A 21,563-nucleotide genomic window follows, 5' to 3' on the forward strand; every position below is an offset into this window, starting at 1 on the left:
AAAAAAAAAAAAAAAAAAAGCACGGAGGTAGTGGTAGAAAATAATTCCGAGTGGGGGGAGGAAAAAAATGGCGGATTAAAATCCAAGATGGCGGCGCCGAGGGGCGAGCGGTGCAGGGGGGAGGCGATGGAGCGAGCCGCCGAGAGATCCCTCCGCCGGACCCCGCGAAAAAGAGTCCCCCGGGCTCCCTCGCAGGGACCCCGCGGGGCGGCGGTGAGGGCCGGCGGTGGCCGCCGCCGCTTTCTCCTCCTTCTCGTGTTTCTCTTTCTGTGTTGAAGGCCTCTTTCCGCCGGGCAGCCGAGCCGGGAGATCCGTCGCTCCAGCCACCGCGCTTCTAAGTTTCTTCCTCTCTCTCCCGTGAAGCCGCGACCTCCTCGCCCCCTCCGGAGAGGCGCCGCCTGCCCCTGCGCTGCCGGCGGCGGAGGGACACCGCGGCTCCAGCCTCTTGTGCCCGTTGCGCGGAAGGATACACCGCTCGAAAGAAAACCGAGCCCTCCTCCTCCTCCTTCCTCAAGCCGCGCCGCTCCCCACCTCCCCCTCACGCGGGCCGGCGCAGGGGCAGGCCGCGACTCAGCGAGCTTCCGCGCCTCGCCCGCGGCGGACGGACGGCTGGGACCGCAGCGCCCATGACCGCTGTGCGCGGCGCAGGGATTCCGTGGAGAAAACGAGGTCCGGGCCGCCCCGCCACTCGGCGGTGCACGGGGAGTAAGAAGCGCCGGCCGGCTGCGTGCTGCCGGGATCCCTCCGCCCAGGGCTGCCCTTTAAATGTGAGGCATCCCGTTGCAGGCGCTGCTCGTTCCGGCGCTTTAAGGGCGAGTGGTCTCGTGTCCGCCCCTCTACGGTATGCAGGTGTCCCTTTTCCAGCCCCAAACCGTATGTGCGGTCGTAGCCCTCCCGGCAGGGCCGCCACCTCAGTGAGCAGTAGGCACCTGCTTCTTCTTGTGCCCTGACAGGGCTCTTTAAAAATGGCGCCCAACCGCTCTCCTCAGGGAGATGCGCCGAGAGCGCCGCGGTACCGCCTGCGGACGGCGGGGCAGCAGGGGCTGCTCTCCCCGCCGGGCGGTGCTCCTGCGGGCGCTGACGGGGTGTGTTCCTGGGGCAGCGCCTCGGTGCGGTTGCTGGGGCACCCGCACGGCCGCGTTCTGCTCAAAGTTCACGAGTTTTACTGCACGCCCGATATTTTAAAGTTGCCCTTTGTGTCTCTTGACGCAGCGGTACGGTTTGTTCTCAGGCGTAAATTTTATTTTTATAAGTTTAGCAGAAGCTTTTAGAGTATTTGCATTCGCTATCAGTCACCGTGAACGTTTGTGGGAAGTATTGGCTGCAGAGAAAGTTCGGAGAGCCGCTTGCCAGCATTGTGGGTTCCTCTGTGATCATCAGAGGATCACAGAACGGTTTGGTTGGAGGGGACCTTACAACCCACCCAGGTCCCGCTCCGTGCTGTGGGCAGGGCTCATCCTCACCAGCTCGGGCTGCCCATCCAGCTCTGCCCTGAGCTCCTGCAGAGATGGCACATCCACAGCCCTCTGGGCAGCTGTTGCCAGAGCCTCACTGCCCTCTGAGTAAAGGATTTCCTCCTTACGTCTAACCTGAATCTCTTCTTTTAGCTTAAAGCCGTTCCCCCTTGTCCCATCAGCATTACACTGTGTAAAGTCAGTCCTCCTCCTGTTTATCAGCTCCCTTCGTGTACTGGAAGCCTTCTGGTGGTACTTAGTAGGAAACTATGTTTAAGGTTGTTAATAAAACACTCTTTTCACATGGAACTGGGTTTAATTTTACTTTAATTACCCAAGTGTTGCAGTTTCTAGAGAAGGCATGGATTCCAACAACACAAATTTTGAGCAAATGGATGTTACTGTAACAAGGCATTCCTCCTGAAGTTCAGCCTTGCCATGCCACGTTGTTAAACCAGATTAGCACAGTTTTTACATTTAATTTACAAACCCCAGAAAGCTTTACTTTGACCAGAATTCGTTATTAATAGGTCACCAGGCAGTGACACTGATAGTATTAGTGACAGCATTTGTATATTGTTTTATAGGTGCCTCAGCCTGTTCAGTGCCTGCATGGAGTGGGTGGGTGCTGCATAGCGTGGGATCAGGCGATGCCATCTCTGGTCCCAGTGGCATGAAGGGATCACTGCAGTTCGGCTGTGCATGGTGAGTGTGAATGGAGCTGAAGGAAGGGCAGCAAACTTCATTTACACCCTCCTGCAGGATCAAACTTGTGATCTGAAAGCAAAGCGGAGCAGACTGAAATGACTTTCTTTGAGAATATCTAAAACTTACTTCTGCTGCTGTTCTGGTGGCTTTTCAGTTTGGTTGCAGTCAGTTTTGTTATTTTTCCTACGTTCTAGCAGCTTCCTACTGTAGCTCTTTCATTCAATAACGCAAAACGTCTTTGAAAATCAGAAAGTCAGGTGGTCAAATCGTGATAGCATGCTTCAAAAATAAGTCTACTCTGTTAAACTATTTTGCCTGCCCATATTTTGTTCTGAAAACCAGCAGACACATGGTGACTGGCTCCAACTAGATGTCATCAGAAAGTTGTTGTATTTCGTACTGTAAAAACCCCATAGAGAATTTCAACATAACTTTCACTTCCTAAATTCGTGCTATCATTTAGGCTTAGTCCTCACAGGAATGCAAAGGGTCTCAGATCTGAAACTTTTATTGCTTCTTGGTTAATTATCAAAGAACAGGCATGATGGCATTATTTCTTACAGGAGTAAAAGTTTATTTCAGTCACATTACCCAGGATTTCAGTCACATGATGATTTTGTGACTTCCGCTGGATAATTTTTTTCCGATAATACAGGGCTGAAAGATGTAGAATGTATGCCAGATGAGTTTATTTCAGTGTGCATTGGCAGGAATCAGTAGTTTTTAATTCCTGAAGTAGTGTTCCTAAATTGTAGATAGTTGCACAATTTATAAATAACTACATTTACTCTTTGCTGAGTCTGTAGCTCTTTCCACCTTGAGGAGATTTGCATTTTCAACATCTCACATAGGCTGTGACCTTGTAACCATAATATTGCAAACGTTTTGAAAGCATCCAGTTTTCACTTAAAAATCGAGTTATTAAAATCTTTATGTGATGAGTGGTTTTGTAAATCCATATCTTTTAAGACAGGAAACTTGAACTTTGGATTTGAGTTAGGTGTGGAGACTGCTGCATTGCGCTCATGTAGGGCATCACACAGGTCCAAGCTCCTACCTTTTCAGAACCAGACCCTCAGTCCTTTCACCTCCATAAAGAACAACTGCATCAAATACTGTCCAGTGGTACAAAAGCCAAATTGAGTTTCCAGGAAAAGAAATGGCTTTTGCTGAACTAAAGGTGTGTTGTCCCTGTGTGACAGGAATGCTGTTGTTTATTCTTCTTTTATTTGCAGATCTGACTCGGAGACTGTAGTTACGAGCGATTTTGAGGAGTACAAACATGTAACTGAAAAGTCCATTGGCCACTTGACAGTTTAACTCAGCCACGTAGGCATTTGGGATTTTTTTTTTTTTTTTTTTTTTTTTTTTTTTTTTGCCTACTTTTGTTATGGAGGACTTTTGCATAGCCCCAGTGTAAGCATTTTCTGAAACAGGCATCTGGGTGTGTGTGTGCGCCACTAACAAAGCTGAGTTGTCATACATGTTTTGGCTCTCCCACAGACCTACCTGGCTAGGGGCACCTCATGCAGGGAAAGTTTTATAGCACTGAGAGGAGTATCTGGGAACAGAGCACACTGAATAACTCAGGGTGGTACTGCTCTGAGCCAGCCCTGAGCTGTTTGTTACTCACACACGCTCCAAGCTGATTCCCATGCATAGTTTGACCCCTCCCCCTCATTCTCCATTGCTCAGAAGCACTCAAGCACTGCCCAATTTCACTGCCCCAAAGCACTCCTATTTATTGTACAAGCCCTATGTTAAAATCTCCTGAAATCTCCAAGTTTTTCAAAGCATTAACAATAACCTCTTTTAAAAATAACACTATGTCTTGTAGCTGCTATGACTCCTGTTGCAGTTTTAAATTGCATATATACTATACCCAAACTCTGCTGATGGTAAGGGCACAGCGATGCCACCTCGTGAAGTAGAAACAGGAGGAAATAGAAGTGCAAGGAAGAGGCTGCAGTAAATCAGCAGGTGTAATAAGCTTGATTCTTCCTTTGAGATAATGTTTTACCTTCTGTTGACAGTAAGCAGATTTTTGATAGCTGTTATTTTTACTATTTGGAAGAAATGATGTTGTACAAAGTGTTAACAGGTTTCACATTGCAAAGGGCATAGCGAGCAGTGGATAAGCACTTTATATTGCACTGGACACACTAGGAGTTTGTTTCTTTTGTCTGCTGAGTAAGTACATGTCTTCTCTTCCACTTATATCCATCAGGAGCCTTAAGCACCCGATGCTGCACCTCCCGGAGGAGCCATGAGATACTTGTGCCACTGCCAACAACGCGTGATTGCTTTCAACTGGTGTCACAGATCAGTTTGTACCGGTGGTTACAAACTTGAAGTTAAACATCACAAATGCATGTGAAAATGAATGAAATTAAAGACCATTTTCTATCAAAATCTTCATAATTTATTAAAAAATATACATTTTCTCAGTAACAGATGGTCAATAATAGATGATAGATGGCCTCCTCTGTGTAAATTAATGGCTGTAATTCACTTGAGGGCTGCTGCTGATGTCATAAGCTGCCAGAGTGCAGCTTGAGTGATTTATTAACAGCTGCAGAAATCCTAGAGTGAATTACATCCTTGTATTCACTTAGGGTCTGCAGATTGTTATTTATAAGATATGGAGGTTTGTGTTTCTTCTGTATTATAGGAATCTTTTGTATGATTGTAATGCATGGGCATGGTGCAGGACTGACTAGTGTGGAAGTTCAGCTCCCTGTCTGCAGCAAAGGCAGTCAGGTTTTCTCTACTAACACTTATCAGCATCAACCCTTTATTTTTAGAAGAAGCTAATCAACATTGGCAGATGTGTTCATTTAAGTCCTGCTTTGTGGGTTTTTCCCCCCCCCTGATGTCAAATACAAATAATGTCCTTCTTTCCCAGGAACCCCTTGTTCACTCAGTGTTTGTAGTCACTGCCCCTCTTCACAATGAGCTATGTCCAAACCAAAAAAATAGTTGAGATGTTGATGCTAGAGAGGAGTAAGTGCGATCTCTATTAATATCTGGATGTGTAGGAAGAAGGCAACAGATCCAGAAGGCTAGCAAGGGTGTCTGGAAACCAAAATCTCTCACATACAAAGAAGAGATTGTCCCATCTCCTAATGCTACCTCTATGTAGGGAGAAAACCTTACCTTTCTTCCATGAAATTCCTGCTCAGTAAAAGAGAATGCTTTCTCTGTGGCAGGCCTTCAAATATATTTATCTTACACATCAGCCCACCTTAACATCTCAGACTCATTCTTCCCAGACTGAAATTCTCTCTGCAATGATCCATACTTCCCAGATTTATCTCATTCTTCTAAAATGTGAACATATGAAAGCAAATTAAATAATATTCATTTCTATAGCCTTCCCATTCTGCCAAAAAGTGGGAGTAGGTGTTATAAAATCCTGTTTCCCAAACAAGGGACGTGTTTCCAACAAGTAATGTAAGTCCTAAAGGAAGAATGAAGGGGAAATGAGAATAAATAATGAAGAGTTGCATGGCAGGAAGGAACAGTCAGAATTCATCTGCAAATACTGTTATTTTTTTGCTGAAGATGTAAAATTTCTCAACAGAATTTAACAGTGAGTGTTTAGATGCTAGTTAGATTCCAGTGGGAATATTTCCAGCTTTGTCTCTTCTCTCAGTTTTGTTTGCCTATGGTTAGATCTTGCTGGTCATTAGGAGAAGGCTGCATTTATTGTTGTCAGCAAGAAATACTGCTTTGCTACCAAACAACTGCTTTTTTACTTCTGCTTTCCTTCACCAGCCTCCGTCTATATGAGTGACCTGTCTCTAAGAGGTACAAATGATTTTTTTTTCCAGAGAAAACAATTTGAATAAAAACAGGCTCTAGAAATTATTCAGTGCCTTGAGGCAGAGTCCTTTGAAGCCATTATGAATTCACTAATTTCAGCAAGCCTATTATTGCTATTATAGCACCATGGACAAAGCCCAGTCACTTCGAGATCCCACTATGTTAGATATTGCATGAATGTACAGAATGGTATCAAGAAACAGGAAAAATGTCTTTTTTCTGCTTTCTGGAGTGGAATGCTGCCCTCCTGATTCTTTTGAAATTGCCTACAGATTTGTAGTAGTCAAACTTTGTATATCCAAAAGCTTGACTTTTCTTTCTTAGTTTTTAAATGTTTAGGAACTTCGTATGGGGCAGATGACCAACTGGACCATAGCCTGTCCATGATTTGCAACTTCCAGGTAATTTCTGAAACGGGCTCCTCCACTTCCTTTCAAATTGAATCTGAATCAGTTTCTTTCCTTTTCCTCTTCAAACTGAGGTTTGTTTGTTGATTTGTTGGATTTTGTTTGTTTGTTTTCTTTTACTTGTTCTGCATATCTGCTTGTTTACTTTGGACTCAGTTTACGTGAAGAATGCGGTGCAAAAATCTAAGAGCTTGTCAAGTAACAAACTTAAGTTGCACTGATCTGTCATCTTCATGCTTTATGGTGACAAGTTTTATTGTCTCCCTGTAGCTCCATTGTCATTCAGGGATTCATTATATTGTCAGGGATTTTCATTTTCTTTCATCATATGGACAAGGAAAGCTGTTAGTTCGGTATTGTTGCAGAACTCAACACCTTTCTGTAGTCTCCCTTTTATAGTTGGACTTTTCCTCCTTGTCCAGAAGGGCAAATGACTTTGTGATTCAAAGATTGAGGAGTCCCAGGTAATGATGTACATTATTTCTCCCTGTCTCTGTCTTATTTCTGTAAGTTCTGAGACAATTTGTTCCACAAACAGCAGTAAGAAGCCTAATGCTCTCAGTCCCTCAATTCCTATAAATGACAAAATGAAGGTAGTTGTCACATGAATGGCTACCAAGAGAAACAATGTGCTATTTACTACTTATAGAATTGTGGTAAATAGCAGTGGAGCAGGTTTGGCTATGCAGATCTCTTTGAATCAAGCAGACTGCACATGTAGTAAGACATGGGGGTGGGGGTGGAGTTTCAGGTATACATTACAGAATTAGAAATCCAAAAATTATGCTATCTGCAGTTCTGTCACTGAACAGTCTCCAGGTGTGTGAACAGCAAAGGCATGCTTAGTGTCAAGTGGGTGAATGTGAACAAACACTCTTTTACCTCTCAAGCTTTGTTACTGGTAAAGATGGTTTTTTGTTTGTTTGTTTCTTGTATATATATATGTACATCAAGTATAGGATCCTGGAAAATTTCTGGTGGGTACTGCTCAGAATGCAATAGAGCATTTTGATTGAGGTGTTATTTGTGTATATTGCTTGAAAGGTCTCTCTCACACCTGAAGAGTGTTTTTAAAATGATCCTGCTTATTTCACGTTTTTGTTTGTGAATTCTGAGGCACTGACAGTGTTCTGCTCATTATCTGACCATATAATCTAATGGTAATTATTTTCTGGACACAGCTTTTGGTTGTATTGGAGACAGATGCTGATATTCAGCTTTCTCCTTCTCACACCAGTCGGGTGAGCCTTTGGTTTTCTCCTGATGGGGGATATTTCTCAGGTGCACTTTTGTAATCCATGGGATGCTCACTCCTGTTAAGTTCTATCAGTATTAAAGACTTACTTCCCAGTAAGTGCTGGATTCACATGTGAATTGTGTTTCCAGTCTGGCATAAACCACGCAGGCACTTTAGCAAGAATGAATCCCATGAGAAGGATGTTAAATCAAGCATGATGCTGTTTTCCCAGTGGATACCTAAAGCTCGACTATTGTTTCCAGAGAGGTTGCTTTACCCAGGAATGGTGCAGTGAGGAGAAAAAATTGTGGGTATGTAATTTTAACTTCACTCACAGGGTGAGCATAAGAATTTTTCCTCTCCCTGTAAAAAGATTAAAAATTAGGAAAAAAAAAAAAAAAAAAAAAAAAGACGTTTCTTTTAAGCTGTTAAGAGATTAAAAAAAAAAAGTCACGTGAAATGCTGCAGCATTCCTGTCAAGCAAAATTTTTTGTGTTCATGACTTGCTCAGAAAGAAAGAAGGCTTTCCAGTACAAGACTACACATTTCAGAAGTGTAAAAGAGGTTAATTTGAAGGTAGGGGAAGTATGAGGAGTTAAATTCTGTCTTTGGCTGCTTCACTCATTTGTTATTGGGAAGAATAAAAAGTATGAGCTAAAGCAAGTTCGGACAAGATATGTCAACAAGTACAAGAGAGGAAAACAGCTTGAATTGAATATACACAGCTAAGGAAACCCTTTTTTTTCCCTTGCATCTATGTTAAGATGGAAGCTAGTACCTTCCAGAGGTAGCTTTGGGAGCACATTGGAAGGAAGACAGACAAAATGTCCTTTAAAAGCCAGGCAGTTTTTGTTGGGTATATATACAGTATCAGCTTATCAGTTACGTAGTCAAAATCACTTCGCTTTTTTTTTTTCGCTAAAGCTGTAAGATATACACAAACCATGGTGCTTCTCTGCTGAGGCAGTTGTCCGGGTTCTTTGCTGTATCACCCCTACAGTTCTGCAGATGAAAATGTCACACTATTCTCCAGGAAAAGGATTGCTGTTTTAGAGCACTTTCTAAGCTTCAGGAGGTTCTGGAAGGCCCAAGGCAAATTCAATCTGTAGAGATGGAATTTTCTGTAACTCTCCTATTTATTTTCCTGATCACCAATTCCAAGCTTAGGCTGACTGAGACAGGCTGTTGATCTACTCTTTCTGCAAGTATAGATCCTTATAAATTATCACAAAGGAGGCAGTAGCTGCTCTAGATGCTATGGAAAATTTTGATCTTTATTTCAGTTGGCTATTTTATTTGTCTAATATCTGGTAGAGTCTCTGGAATAGGTAACTCAGGCATTGCTTACTTCACATTGAAAGAAAAGTAGATCCCAGAAACATAGACCGATAGAATCATTTGGAAGGGAGCTTTAAGGGCCATCTGGTCCAATTCCCCTGCAATGAACAGGGACACCTACAGCTAGATCAGGTGCTCAGAGCGTCGTCCTGCCTGACCTTGAGTATGTCCAGTTCACTACTTCTGCCACCAGATCATTTGCTCATGTATGGTTTTCAGTTTTACAGTTACTTCATGTGCCTGTGATAAGAAAGTCTTATCTCAATGGAATGGAATGAAATTACAGCTTTGATAATGTTCTGTCCTTAAGTATGATAGAAAGTCTCACTGGACTCCAAAGAGCAATGCATTAAATTTGCCTCAGTTATTACTACTTCAGGAACTGCTGTAATTGACCAGCTTCCTTGTAACTGTAAAACACACTGAAATGTATTCTGTCTTCCTGCTTGCTCTCTGAGGAACTTTTTACAGGTATAGCACAATGCAACCCCAAATCTTCTTTGGTAGTGTTACTGGAAATTAGGTTTTTTTCACTCCTTTATGGGCTTTGTCCTGATGACTTGGTCCTTTCTGTGAAAAGTGCAAAGTGGCAGATATAAGAGGGGTGATTACAAATTGAGCCCCTGTGAGCATGGCTGATGCTGTTAATGACAAAAGGATGGGATCAGAGAGTCTCAGAAAGATGGATTTCAATGTGTTCAAGCAGTACCTCTCTGTTCTGACTCTGTGGAGTCCTCTTGGTCATGCTCAAAAGCTGTCTGCTTGCTTTTCTACTCAGTTGCAACCATTTCCTAACAACTTCCAGAGGAGGTATCAGGAAAGCACAAGATCTTTCTGTTGAAAATGCGACCTCAAGAGGTTAGGGAAAGGACCAGAATGACAAATTCCTCCATACAGTTCTAATTTTCTAATTAATCATCTAATTTATGCGAACCATTTCACTGACCATCTGACCATTGTGGTGCCATCTCTTATTTCATTCTCTCTCTCTCTCTCCCTTTTTCTTTCTCTCTCTCTCTCTCTCTCTTAACATCTATCCATGAAATAATGGCCTCTATCACATGAAAGTTGCCCCTGTGTACAGATGCTGCTCTAACAAAGTGTTGATAAAGAAAGTGCCTATGCTCAATGTCTGAGTGCAGATCTGGCTTGCCTGATTCAGGTGTCTGAGTCTTTAGCTGAAGGCCTGCCACTTAAATGCCAAAAACTCCAAGTTGCCTCTGAGGTGAGGTGGAGTGAAACAGGGAAACTTCCTCAGGAGGAAGTACTGTGTCCAGATACAGAGTCCTCAGTACAGGAGGGATGTGAACATGTTGAAGCATGAGCAGAGGAGGGCCCCAGAGGAATAGAACACCTGCCCTGTGATAACAAACTGAGGCTGTTCAATTTGGAGAAGGCTCCAGGGAGACCTGATAGTGGCCTTTCAGTATCTTAACAGGGGCTGGTAAGGTGAGGGACAGGCTCTTTAGCAGGGTAGGATAGGACAAGGGGAAATGGTTTCAAAGTAAAAGAGTGAAAAACATTGAATATAGATATAATACAAGTGCAAGGTTTTGCATTTGGGCCGGAAGAACCCCAGGCACCCGTACAGGCTGGGAGGAGTGGTCCTTGAGAGCAGCTCGGCAGAGAAGGACCTGGGGGTCCTGATGGACGAGAGACTGAACATGAGCCAGCAGTGCGCTCTGGCAGCTCGAAAGGCAAATGGGATCCTGGGCTCCATCAGGAGAGGGGTGGTCAGCAGGGACAGGGAGGTGATCGTCCCTCTCTACTCGGCTCTTGTGAGGCCCCATCTGGAGTACTGTGTCCAGGTGTGGAGCCCTCAGTACAAGAAAGACATTGAGATTTTGGAAGGGGTCCAGAGGAGGGCGACTAAGATGATCAGGGGGCTGGAGCACCTCCCCTATGAGGACAGGCTGAGGGAGTTGGGCTTGTTCAGCCTGGAGAAGAGAAGGCTGCGGGGTGACCTCATTGCAGCCTATCAATACCTGAAGGGAACCTACACCCACGAGGGGAGTAAACTCTTCAAAAGGGCTGACAACAGCAGGACTAGGGGAAATGGATCCAAGTTGAAGGAGGGAAGATTTAGGTTGGATGTTAGGGGGAAGTTCTATACAAGGAGAGTGGTTAGGCCCTGCAACGGGCTGCCCAGGGAGGTTGTGGATGCCCCGTCCTTGGACGTGTTCAAGGCCAGGTTGGACGGGGTCCTGGGCAACCTGATCTGAATGTGTGTGTTTGGTGGCCCTGCTAGGCAGGAGGGTTGGAACTACATGATCCTTGAGGTCCCTTCCAACCTGGATGATTCTGTGATTCTGTGATTCTGTGATTCTGTGATAACGAAAGTGTTTTTTTACAGTGAGACACTGGCACAGGTTGCCCTGAGAGGCAGTGGATTCCCCATCCCTGGAGGCATTCAAGGTCAGGCTGTACGGGGCTCTGAGAACCTGATCTAGCATAGATAGATGTCCCTGTTCGCTGTAGGGGAGTTGGAATAGATGGCCTTTAAGGATCTCTTCCATCTCAAACAGTTCTATGAGTAGCAGAAACTTTCCTTGAAACGTCTGAGTACTGATCGGCAGTCCATTCCTTTTAAGGAGATTCTAGGGTTTTTTGGTCTGTGATTTAACACATGAAGAGGAACGTTATGGTTCTGCTTTCAGAAGCACATTTTACCATCCTGTTAGAAAGCTGCTTCTCCAACATCTATCTGCCAACACAAAAGGTCGTACCGGCCTGATTTGCCACTTGCACAGGGAGTCAGAGCCTGTTTTACCATTTACCTTACATTTTACCTATATAGCTTTCTTTGCATCATCATTAATATGTAAAAAACTACCTCCTGGCTACCACAGCAGATGCTTAATCTTGAGAAAAGGCTCTCAGGCTCAAATTCCAAGGAGAGGTGATATGGCAGGGGAGCTGGCAGGGAAGGGAACTACAGAAACTGTTTCACAGACCTTCTAGGTAGTAGTAGGACACACACAGTTTGTGAATAATTAGGGAAAGCTGAAGGCAGTGGGAAGGCCTTCATTTCACTGAAGACCCTGAGGGTAAGAGCAGTGCCTTGTTAAATGTCTCTCAGCCAAGCTGAGGCTAACAGACTATATCAGATCTTGTGTATCCACAACAGAATTCCAGGCCCTGTGGTCCTGTGCATAAAAGGAGCTGTGTGCAAATCCCAGCTGCTAAAGATGTTACTATATCTGCAGCGTTGTGCTAAGTGCAAAGGGATTAGTGTACCTTGACAGCAGTTTCTGAAGGTTCTCTAGTTTACAGCTGTCTCTGCAAGTAATTGAGCAAGTTTTTTCTTTGCTTGTGTTGACATTGGGAAGCACAGAAGAATAATCGTGGTTTTTCCTGTTAGCTTTACTTTTGGTAGTGTGTTCTTCTTCACAGGAGAGCAGAAATAGCTGGTATTTAACAGCAACTCCTTTAAAGAACTGCATGACTGAAATCTGAACTTGTTCTTTGTTATAGCTGCCTCCTGATAAGCCCGAGCCTTCTTTCCTTTGTGGAGGAATATCATGAACAGTCCTTTGCTTTAATTTTCTTCATAGAAACATGTAATTTCTGACATGTATTTGCTCTTGACTTCTGCCTTCCTTTTTTGTCCAGAAAATATAGATACTCTAGATATTTGTAAGAGATCAGTAGTTTCAGTTATAATATAGATGTGTTAAAACCTACTTAAGATGATATTTGGGCAGCAAGCACAGCTAAATGCTAGACGTCAAAATTATATTTCACAAGATTGTCTCCTGCATCAGCTCCTCTGGTACATAGTTCCTGGTCTCCCAGGCCTTTTGCATCCCATAATAACAGCTAGCCTGTTCTCTATGATTTTCTTCATCCAATGTCCATTAGGAGTAGCAGGCAGGACCAGTAGGACAGGGTTGGCCAGTTGCACTCATCCTTACCCCAAAGAACTCACTTCATGCCAATGCCTTCATCATCTTGCCAGAGCCATTCAGGCCATCTTATGCTCATCAGGTTGGACTTTACTATTAAGGCTGAACCAAAGCTTTGTGTGTGGATTTCAGGTGATACCTTCTGCATTCTCCTATAAATTGAGATACTTCTTGTTTTCATTCTTCTTCCAGTTACTTAATGTTGCAGTTAAAACTTTAGGCAGCAAGCATAATTGACAAGAAATCAACAGTGGGCTGGTGACAGTACTTGTATGCTTTTAAAAGTCAAATGGCCCCTTCAGATTGGGAGATACTTGGCCAAGAAGTAATACGTTTATTACAGTTTATTACAGTTTATTACAGTTTATTACAGTTTATTACATATACTGATCCCAAAGGGGTGGGGTGGGGAAATGGAATAACTTCTCTTAGCTGCATGCTCTTTACTCGTACATTTATTTACTGAAGGCAGAGAAATATGTTAGATTGAAGCACAAGTAAGTGGTGTCAGCAGGACTAGGAGAGGCGGTTCAGCTTTTGGTATATTTTTCAGCAGCATTTTGTAGTTAGTGACCAAGCACTGTTCTCTTGAGTTATTCTGTTACAGCACATTCTAGCCTGTAGTCCACTCTGCTACGTCAGGAAATGGAAACTCCACAGGTCTTCAGCCAGTAATTTGGTCATTAACGACATCAGATGATGAATAGTAGGCATTTTGCAAAATCCTTGCTGCCTGTGGCTGATTGTACACCTGTCTATCCCTCAATGTGAAAATTTTATCTTATTTCGTGAGTAAGATGATTTGATCTGTATCTGAGCCTTCGGTCCCTTTGGAAGCAAAAAGTTTTCTGAAGTGGAATTTTGTGGAGGGAATTTTGACCAGTGATCTATTAATGGACTTGTGGTGAGACGGTAGGTACACATAACAGTGACAGTGGCCTTTTATTTTCTTTTGGGCAGCACAATGTCAAGCTTGTTTCCAAACCTGGGATTGAGGGATCTTTGCTCTCTTGCTGTTTACAATCTTATTTATGATTCCACTTCTTATCTTCCTCTTTTAGGAGAAAACTGTGAAGTTGGGTGATTCACTGCTGATAATACCTAACACCCCCTGACTCTTAGATGCAGATGAAGTGGTCATGGCTGTCAACAATGAAGTTATTTCAGAAATTTGGAGAAAACAATGGAGAGAGATGAATGTATATCTTCTTTCAGCAGTCTGTACTTACTCAGCCTAAAGAATGTCACATCAGCTGTGCATTCTTCATATGGTTATTCTTTAAGACTAGCCATGAACTATAGCTGATGTGGTTGCCCATTTAATACATAATGGAAACAACGTTTTGTGCTGAACAATCTCCACTTGCCAGATGAAATGTGCTGCATGGTGTCCTAAACAGGTTGATTCCTGGAGAGACTGATATTTCTGCTGAGACTGATGAGATATCAGGGCTAATGGACTCATCAGTCACAAGAGGAGTGCCACAGAAGGATCTTGGAATTCTCTTGGAGTTGCTGATGAAATGTTTGTTCCCCATTGTGTTGGCACTACCCAAATTTATTGACTTTCAGTTCGTATCTTGATACTATACTTGTTTTCCCAGACCCTTAGAAGTGATGATACCTGTGTGCATGCATTTGCCCAAATGAACAGTAGAGACTTGTTAAAAACCGACTGCTGTGGAAAACTGGTCCTTTAATACAATCAAAAACATATTCTGTAACTGCTTAATACTCACTTTTGTTTAATAGAAACATCCTCTAATCCACTGCAAGATACAGACCTAGAAAACTGAGAAATAAATACAAACCAGGGACTATCAAACATTTTACCTTCTGAATACTCTGTTCTTCTAGCTCATTGTCCTAAATTCTCTTTTTTTCTCTAGCGGAGCAACATGGCATCTCACTTGCATTTTGAATTTTCAGAAATACAGACATTTATCAGGATATTTTTAATAAGCTCTTAGTAAAATGCTCTTCCTGATTTCTTGCAGACTCCTTTGGAAAGTTAAGGTTCCATAAAGCCCTCGAGCAGTCATTTAACAGAAAATTTAACAATGTTTTTGCTTCTGAGCTTATGAAAGAAAAATTTCTTTGGGAGGGAGGGAGAAGGGGAAGGGAAATTGAACTTTTCAAATCAATCTCCTGCAATGAGGAAGGCCAGCTCATGAATAAAACTTTAAAAACAAAGTTTCTAAGTAAAGGAAAAGGCAAACTGTAATTGAGAGCTACCATTCAAGGAAGCTCTTGAGGCCAACATCAGCAAAGCTTTTGGTTCACTACTGCAGCCCAGGCAGAGCAGAACTGCTGTAAAATAACTGAGGCAGAAAAAGAGTACAGTTTACCTCCTTTATGAATGCTAGGTAAGAACACACACACAATAGCCAGTTTTTTGGGGAGATGATGCCCTACGGGACATTGCCCTTACCTTTATTTAACCCCGTGGAAATCCCTTCCTAGAGATTATTCACTTGGAGGAGCTGCTGGTGTTGCCTTCAGAAAGAAGAATAAATGTTAGCACTTCAATCTCAGAATTTAAGACCAGATCTTTGGCCTTTTCTCCCCATAAATGCTAAGTGTATTTTAAAAGCTTTATCTTAGTCTTGCATGTATACATGAAGCTACAATTCAAAATCAATACCTTCTCTTCAAAATTTATTTGTTGCATTACTGTACTGGCGAGAATTTCCAATGGCAACACTGGGAAATTAGATATTAGTTCATAAGTAAAGACCTGAGGTTCAGCCTCAGAAAGATACCCTAGTTTAAAAAGAACAACTTCATTATTTTTGCTTTTATATATGATAACTGAATGAGAATAGTTTTCCTGGTGATTAAAAAAAATGTGACTGGTATTATTTTCTTTCTTTCAGTGGCAATTTCTGGGCTGTTAACACATTTAGGGAAAATGCTTGTCTAATCAGGCCACATAAGACCAAATGCATCCTCCATCTTGGTCCCCTGGGTCATACAGAGCTCTTCACTGCATTGTTCCTCCTGGTGCTTAATCTAACCTGCTATGGAAGAGAAGCTGCTTTAATTGTGTTTGCTTGCTACACAAATTTGTCTGGCAAACTGATTTTGCTATACTTTTCTTTATGGCTAGAAATCTTAACAAAACACTTTCTCAACTGATGGCTTTTTTCCCCCAACAATTTGGGTCCAGCTGCTCATTTAACAAATAGCAGTGTTACTCTTTTCTTTTAGCACACTCTAATAAACCAAGAGTAAATTACTGGCTGACCTACTTACCGGGATTGCTTAAATAATCCTCAATATGGCAGTATAATTTGATGCCTTAAAATACAGGGCATACAAGTTGCAAGTTAAACAAAGAAATATTGAATGTTAATGAAAACACAATTGGGTAATATAATTGCCTAAGGGATATTATGTTTCATATCTATTCCCCTCCCCTTTTCTTTCCTTATTTGCAGCATTTTGTTCTTTTGTCTGGTAGATGAGCTAGTTACCCAATCTCTGAATGATCTGGGCACATCTGATCTGATCAAAAGAGGCGGTTGTGTTTCTACCTTTAATAGGCAGTATGTTTTAAGGAAGGGCCAAATGCATGGTTGCATTACCCCATTTTTTGCTTTGCGCATTTGTAGTTCATCTCTATGCAATTCCCTGCAATGTCCCTTTAAAAAAAGAAGAAAAATAGCTGGGGAGCAGGGGAATATATAAAAATACTTATTACATACATTCTACATTATCAACATTTCATATTACAGACTCACATTATAGAGCTGAACCTAAATTTTTCCAGATCTCAAATGACATACATCTACCTTCATATTTGTCCATCTGGGACAACTGTTTTATAGCAATAAGTAAAATATGAGAGAAATGGTATCCTGTCATAATTCTCTGCTTATTTTTCTTTCCATTTGCTACCTTATCCCTGTTACATTGACCTGAATCCCCTTACTGTAAAACATTAGCATGAAGTGCACTTAATGTTTACCTATCGAAACTGGTTACCAAAGAACTCTAAGCTTCAAATAGGACGTACTTAAGAGTTGCAGCTCAAATCTTGGCAAGGATGGCTCCACTTTTCATTTTTCCTGTATGGGCACACCAGACTCCAAGTGGTCTCTAACTGAGAGATAGATTTTGACCTGAAGCTCCTGAGCATGGCTGAATTTCGGAGATGCTAAACATGCAGCCTGGTCATCAATATGAATAAATTACTTCATCACAAATCCTTGAGTAACCAGAGTTTTAATTTCCACATAGTTGCTTGGACCTTTTAGGATTTAGGCAAAGGTGTACCTGCCACAGAAGAAGATATTCAGAGAATGTGTGCTTTCTGGTAAACTAAACAACATTGTACCTTCAGCTCTGTAGAACCCTTTACTCATACACACAATCTTGTCTTAAATGAAGTCCATTTATTACACAGCTAGGAATTCTCTGTCTGGATGTGTCAGATTTCTGATCTAATGAATTATAGTCATCCTAAAAGAAATTGATACCTGATCCAACAAGCATCACTTTGCCTGAGGAAGGACCTTATTGACCGAGAAAGAAAAAATACATGTGGTTAGAAAATGAAATCTGCTTTAACAGCTTTCAGCAGAGAACTGACAGTATCTAGATTAAACTGGAATGTTTGGTCACTTCAATACCTGTGGAACAAAGAACAAGACTCAAATTATACCAAGAGACACATTTGCATTCAAACAAGACTATGAGAATAAAGGACTAGATTTAGAGGAACTTGGCTATAGTTTAGAGGCTTGATGACTCTGGTGGTAGTTGAAAAATGCAAAGGGAAAAGTTGTGGAGCCAGGTTTGTTCACAGGTTGTCTTTACAGAAGAATTCAGAATACAGCTTCTTTGCTTAATTTTAGGACCTATGTACTGCTGTCATGTTGTCTAGGAGACTGTTGAATTATCACAAAGAACGTGATGAAAGCTTTCTGAGTCATATAAGACCAGACTGGTAAAGCCCTAGAAAATTTTTACAGAAGAAATTGTATATTGACTCTAAGTGGGAAAGGATGAAGTGGATTTGGTAATTTTAAGTTCTGATGGTGACGACTAAGAATAAAGAGGAAAGGAGAAACAAGTAAAATGCATAGGATGCCACTTAGCTGCATTTCTCCATCTGTTCTTCGGATTCCAAGTGTTGAGTTAGCTTTACTGACATAAGCTTACTGTAACATCTAGCTCCTTATTCAGAGAGGGGATCTAGAACATGGTTATTAAATGTAAGTGCCAGAACAGTGCAAAAATTAGAGGGAAGATTAAAATCCAAACCTTTTTTGCCCTAACAAATACTTCCTTCCTGCTCTTTCCAATCAGGTTTATCCTAGAATAACCGTCACAGCAAGATCTTTGTTGAATGTCTGTAGACATTACTAAATTGGCAAGCTTTTTGCATTCCTCCTCTTAGGGTTTGTATTTATGAACACTGCATGGAGATACTTGAACTAGCTACAAACCAGAAGGTGTAAAATAGCCTGCTTGAGCTAGGTGGCTTTCAGTATCTGAGCTAGTTAGTGTAACATGCCATTCTGTGGTGACATCTGAAGCCTGCAAGTTTTCAGCCTCCCTTTGCTCTAAGTGAAGGTATTTTTCCTATGGCACGGCCAGTTTCAGCTGGATTGTTCCCGGCTTTTCAATGTTTCCTGGAGAAGGTGTGTTACTGGTTTTAGTAGCACTCATTAGGAAGTTCTGGAAAAAACACAGCAAAAGCCTCTCGCTGCATGCCTTTCTTATACTGCAGTGCTTGTATGCAAAACAAGATGCATTTCTTCAAACTCAGAACAGGGTTGAAAGAAAGGTGGAGGAGGAGAGGATTTTCTCAGCAGTAGAAGGAATGAGGTTTCCCACAACTCTTGCACGATCTACTCAGACAAATTCCTTCTGAATTTCCATGCCAGAGGTCAACAGGTGGAAGATCACATCTCTCAGTGGGGAAACCTGCTCTGAGATGCTCCTTCCAAGTAGTTTGAAAGGGTGTGGTTATATGTGCATGTCCCAGCAAGTGCAAATTGCACTTCTTTGTTTGACTGGGCACCCTTTTGAAGTGTTCAGGAGTATGGCAGTGCCCTATCTGAAACACAGCATGCCCAGCTGGGGAAAATAGGTGGTTCTCTCATTAGGTTTAGCACTGGTGGGGCCTCACCTTGAATATGGTGTGCTGTTCTGGGCTCCGCAATATAACAAGGATGTTTAAGGTCCTTGAAAGCATCCAGAGGAGGGCACCAAAGCTGTGACAAGGCTGGAGGCACTCCTGTCAGGAGGGGCTGAGGACACCTGGGTTGTCTTGTCTGGAGAAGAGGTGACCTCACTGCTTTCAACAACTCCTGAGGAGGGGATGCAGAGAGAAATGCTCGGCTCTGCTCCTGGCAACCAATGGCAGAATGGAATTGGTCCAAAGTGCACAGGAGAGAGTCAGGCTGAACATCAGGAAACATTTCTTCACCATGAGGAAGCGCTGGGACAGGCTTCCTACTGAGGTGGTGATGCCCCATGTCCGTCATTGTTGAAGAGGCATTTGGAGAAAGTCCCCATTAATATGCTTAGCCATGATGTGATCAGGTGGTTGAAGTTGCTGAGCTTTGGAGGTCCATTCAACTGAACTTTTCTATTCTAGAATAAGCTGAGATGGAAGTGTTTTTTTTCTGACACACTTGTCTGCCCAGAGAAGTTGGTTTGAAACCTTATACACGTAGGCTTTAAAAGCACTGGAAATTCAGTTCCTGCTATTTCAAGGAGACGGAACAGAACACTAATTTGGTAGCCCTTATGAGTCTAACACGCTGTAAAAGATGATGCTCAAAGTGTCATGAAGGAAAATTTGAATTTGCGATGATCCAATATCTGTTCAGTGATTTCAGCTGGGAGAGAATAAAGGATGTTTGATATTTAAAACTAAGAAGATATTGCCCACAGGAATTAGGAGGCAACCCCTAGGGGCCAGAGGATATTGTATATGGGTTTTGTCTCTTACAAAAGGACAAAATCAATTATAAACCTTGTCAGATTATGCCTTTTTAATCCTCTACAAAAATGTTTGCTACAGTAGAATACAGGATCTGTTAGTACCTTTTTAAATTTTGTCTTTCCTGTTGTCATTTCAAATGAGTGAAAAATCGCTGAGAAAATGGAGGCATCTGGACATCAAGCAGTATTCAGTATACAATTTAGATTAAGATGGTCACTCTCCACTTGTTTTCAGTGCTGCTGCTATTCATCTGAGACCATGCATTTGACTGAACTTGGAAGTCTGCTTGCTGTGGGCAGCCCAAGCACCAGGCTCTGTTCTGAATGTCTAACAGTCTTTCTGTCTAAACAAAATGTTGGAGAGAAACGGAGAGTGGAGGGACTATTTCCAGAGAGCTGCACAGCTGGGCAACTCTGATGCTTACACCAATAGAGATTAGGCCATGCAACTTCGTCAGACTACTAGGGAACAGAGCAGTGCCAGCCTCTGCCAGGGTACAGTGCAGTTGCATGTAGCAGTGCAATGAGTAAGGCAGCATGCAGGATGCAGCATGAAAACAGCATTTCTTCATTTGAACTGACAGCATTTGATGGAACACATCAGAAGCTGTAAGGGCCAGGAAGCATTTCTTTTCAGCCGGGCTGCTGATGTCAACTTGGATAGCAGATACTCCAGCTAGATTACAGAAGCAGGGTAGAAAAGGTCTCTTCTTTCTCACAATATCCACTGGTTAATTTTACTTATTTTCCCCTGGCTTTCTCTGCTTTCTCTTCTCTTATACTGAGACGTCTGATATTTTCATATGGAAAAAATGAAAGCCTCTATAACCCTTGTTCTGTATCACTTTTCTTATGAACAGAGTCAGGATTGGCAGGAAAATAGAGGTTAAATACCTGTACTTTTTTGCTTTCCACTTATTTAAAAAATCAGTGTACATATGCACCTGTGCACAAGCTGAAATTCAAAACTGGATGTCCAGCACTGAAAATTCATACCATATTTTAACTGTGCCTCATACAGTCAGATTATATACAATGATCTGATGCATGAAATGGCAAACAGAGGCAATCCGTGGAGACTGAGAGTTGGCAGCGGCAACCCTATCAAAACACTGGCAGGAGTGCTTGGTTTGTAAGCCTCACATAAAGCCAGGTTCTCTCTATGCTCTAAATCTGACCTGCATGAGGAAAAGAATTGCAACACTAACTGAAGTAACTGGAGAAATCTTTACATGCTAGCCTTCTTCTCTTTTGGACCCCTGCTGCCTTAACTCAAGGAATTTTGCTCTGAGCTTGCCAATTCATACATATTCATACTGCTTATTGAGTGAGACAACAGATTGGCTATTTAATCGCTTGCTTGCTGTAGTTGCTACACTTTGTTAAGTGTATTTCAAGTATTAAGTGTAATTCAATTTTTACTTTCCATTTACATCAATCTCTTTAAAGTTGTCTTAGCGTGTTCAAATTGTTGTAGGTATCATGACTGGGACAATTTTCATACATTAGTATCACAGTGCAGCTTGGAGAAAAGCTTTGGGTTAGGGTTCCATAGCAGTAGGCTCTATGTGTAGACATTGTGCATTTCTCTGTACTGCTCGCCACTTGCAGGTTTCTCTAGGAAGATGCAACACACAGAAAATGACAAGAAAGTGAGACCATAAATTTACTTGTCTTAATGGCCCAGACAGCTACCTACAGAGGCAGACCCAGAGTCCAGCTGCAAGTC

At 42.3% G+C, this 21,563-nt stretch overlaps 1 long non-coding RNA gene across 2 annotated transcripts; it reads left to right on the forward strand.

The window, feature by feature from the left end:
* Window positions 1–686: 686 nt before the first annotated feature.
* LOC122157921 lies at window positions 687–14,977 on the forward strand. Of its 2 annotated transcripts, XR_006168069.1 has the most exons (4): window positions 687–841; window positions 2,042–2,159; window positions 6,312–6,388; window positions 13,936–14,977. It is a non-coding gene; the product is annotated as an uncharacterized LOC122157921 (long non-coding RNA). The 2 variants fall into 2 exon arrangements; XR_006168070.1 differs by lacking the exons at window positions 6,312–6,388; window positions 13,936–14,977 and adding an exon at window positions 4,390–6,293.
* Window positions 14,978–21,563: the final 6,586 nt, after the last annotated feature.

The sequence above is a fragment of the Centrocercus urophasianus genome, unplaced genomic scaffold, assembly GCF_019232065.1.
Source record: "Centrocercus urophasianus isolate 14NV4802_14NV808 unplaced genomic scaffold, USGS_Curo_1.0 seq_14, whole genome shotgun sequence".
NCBI classification, from domain to species: domain Eukaryota; kingdom Metazoa; phylum Chordata; class Aves; order Galliformes; family Phasianidae; genus Centrocercus; species Centrocercus urophasianus.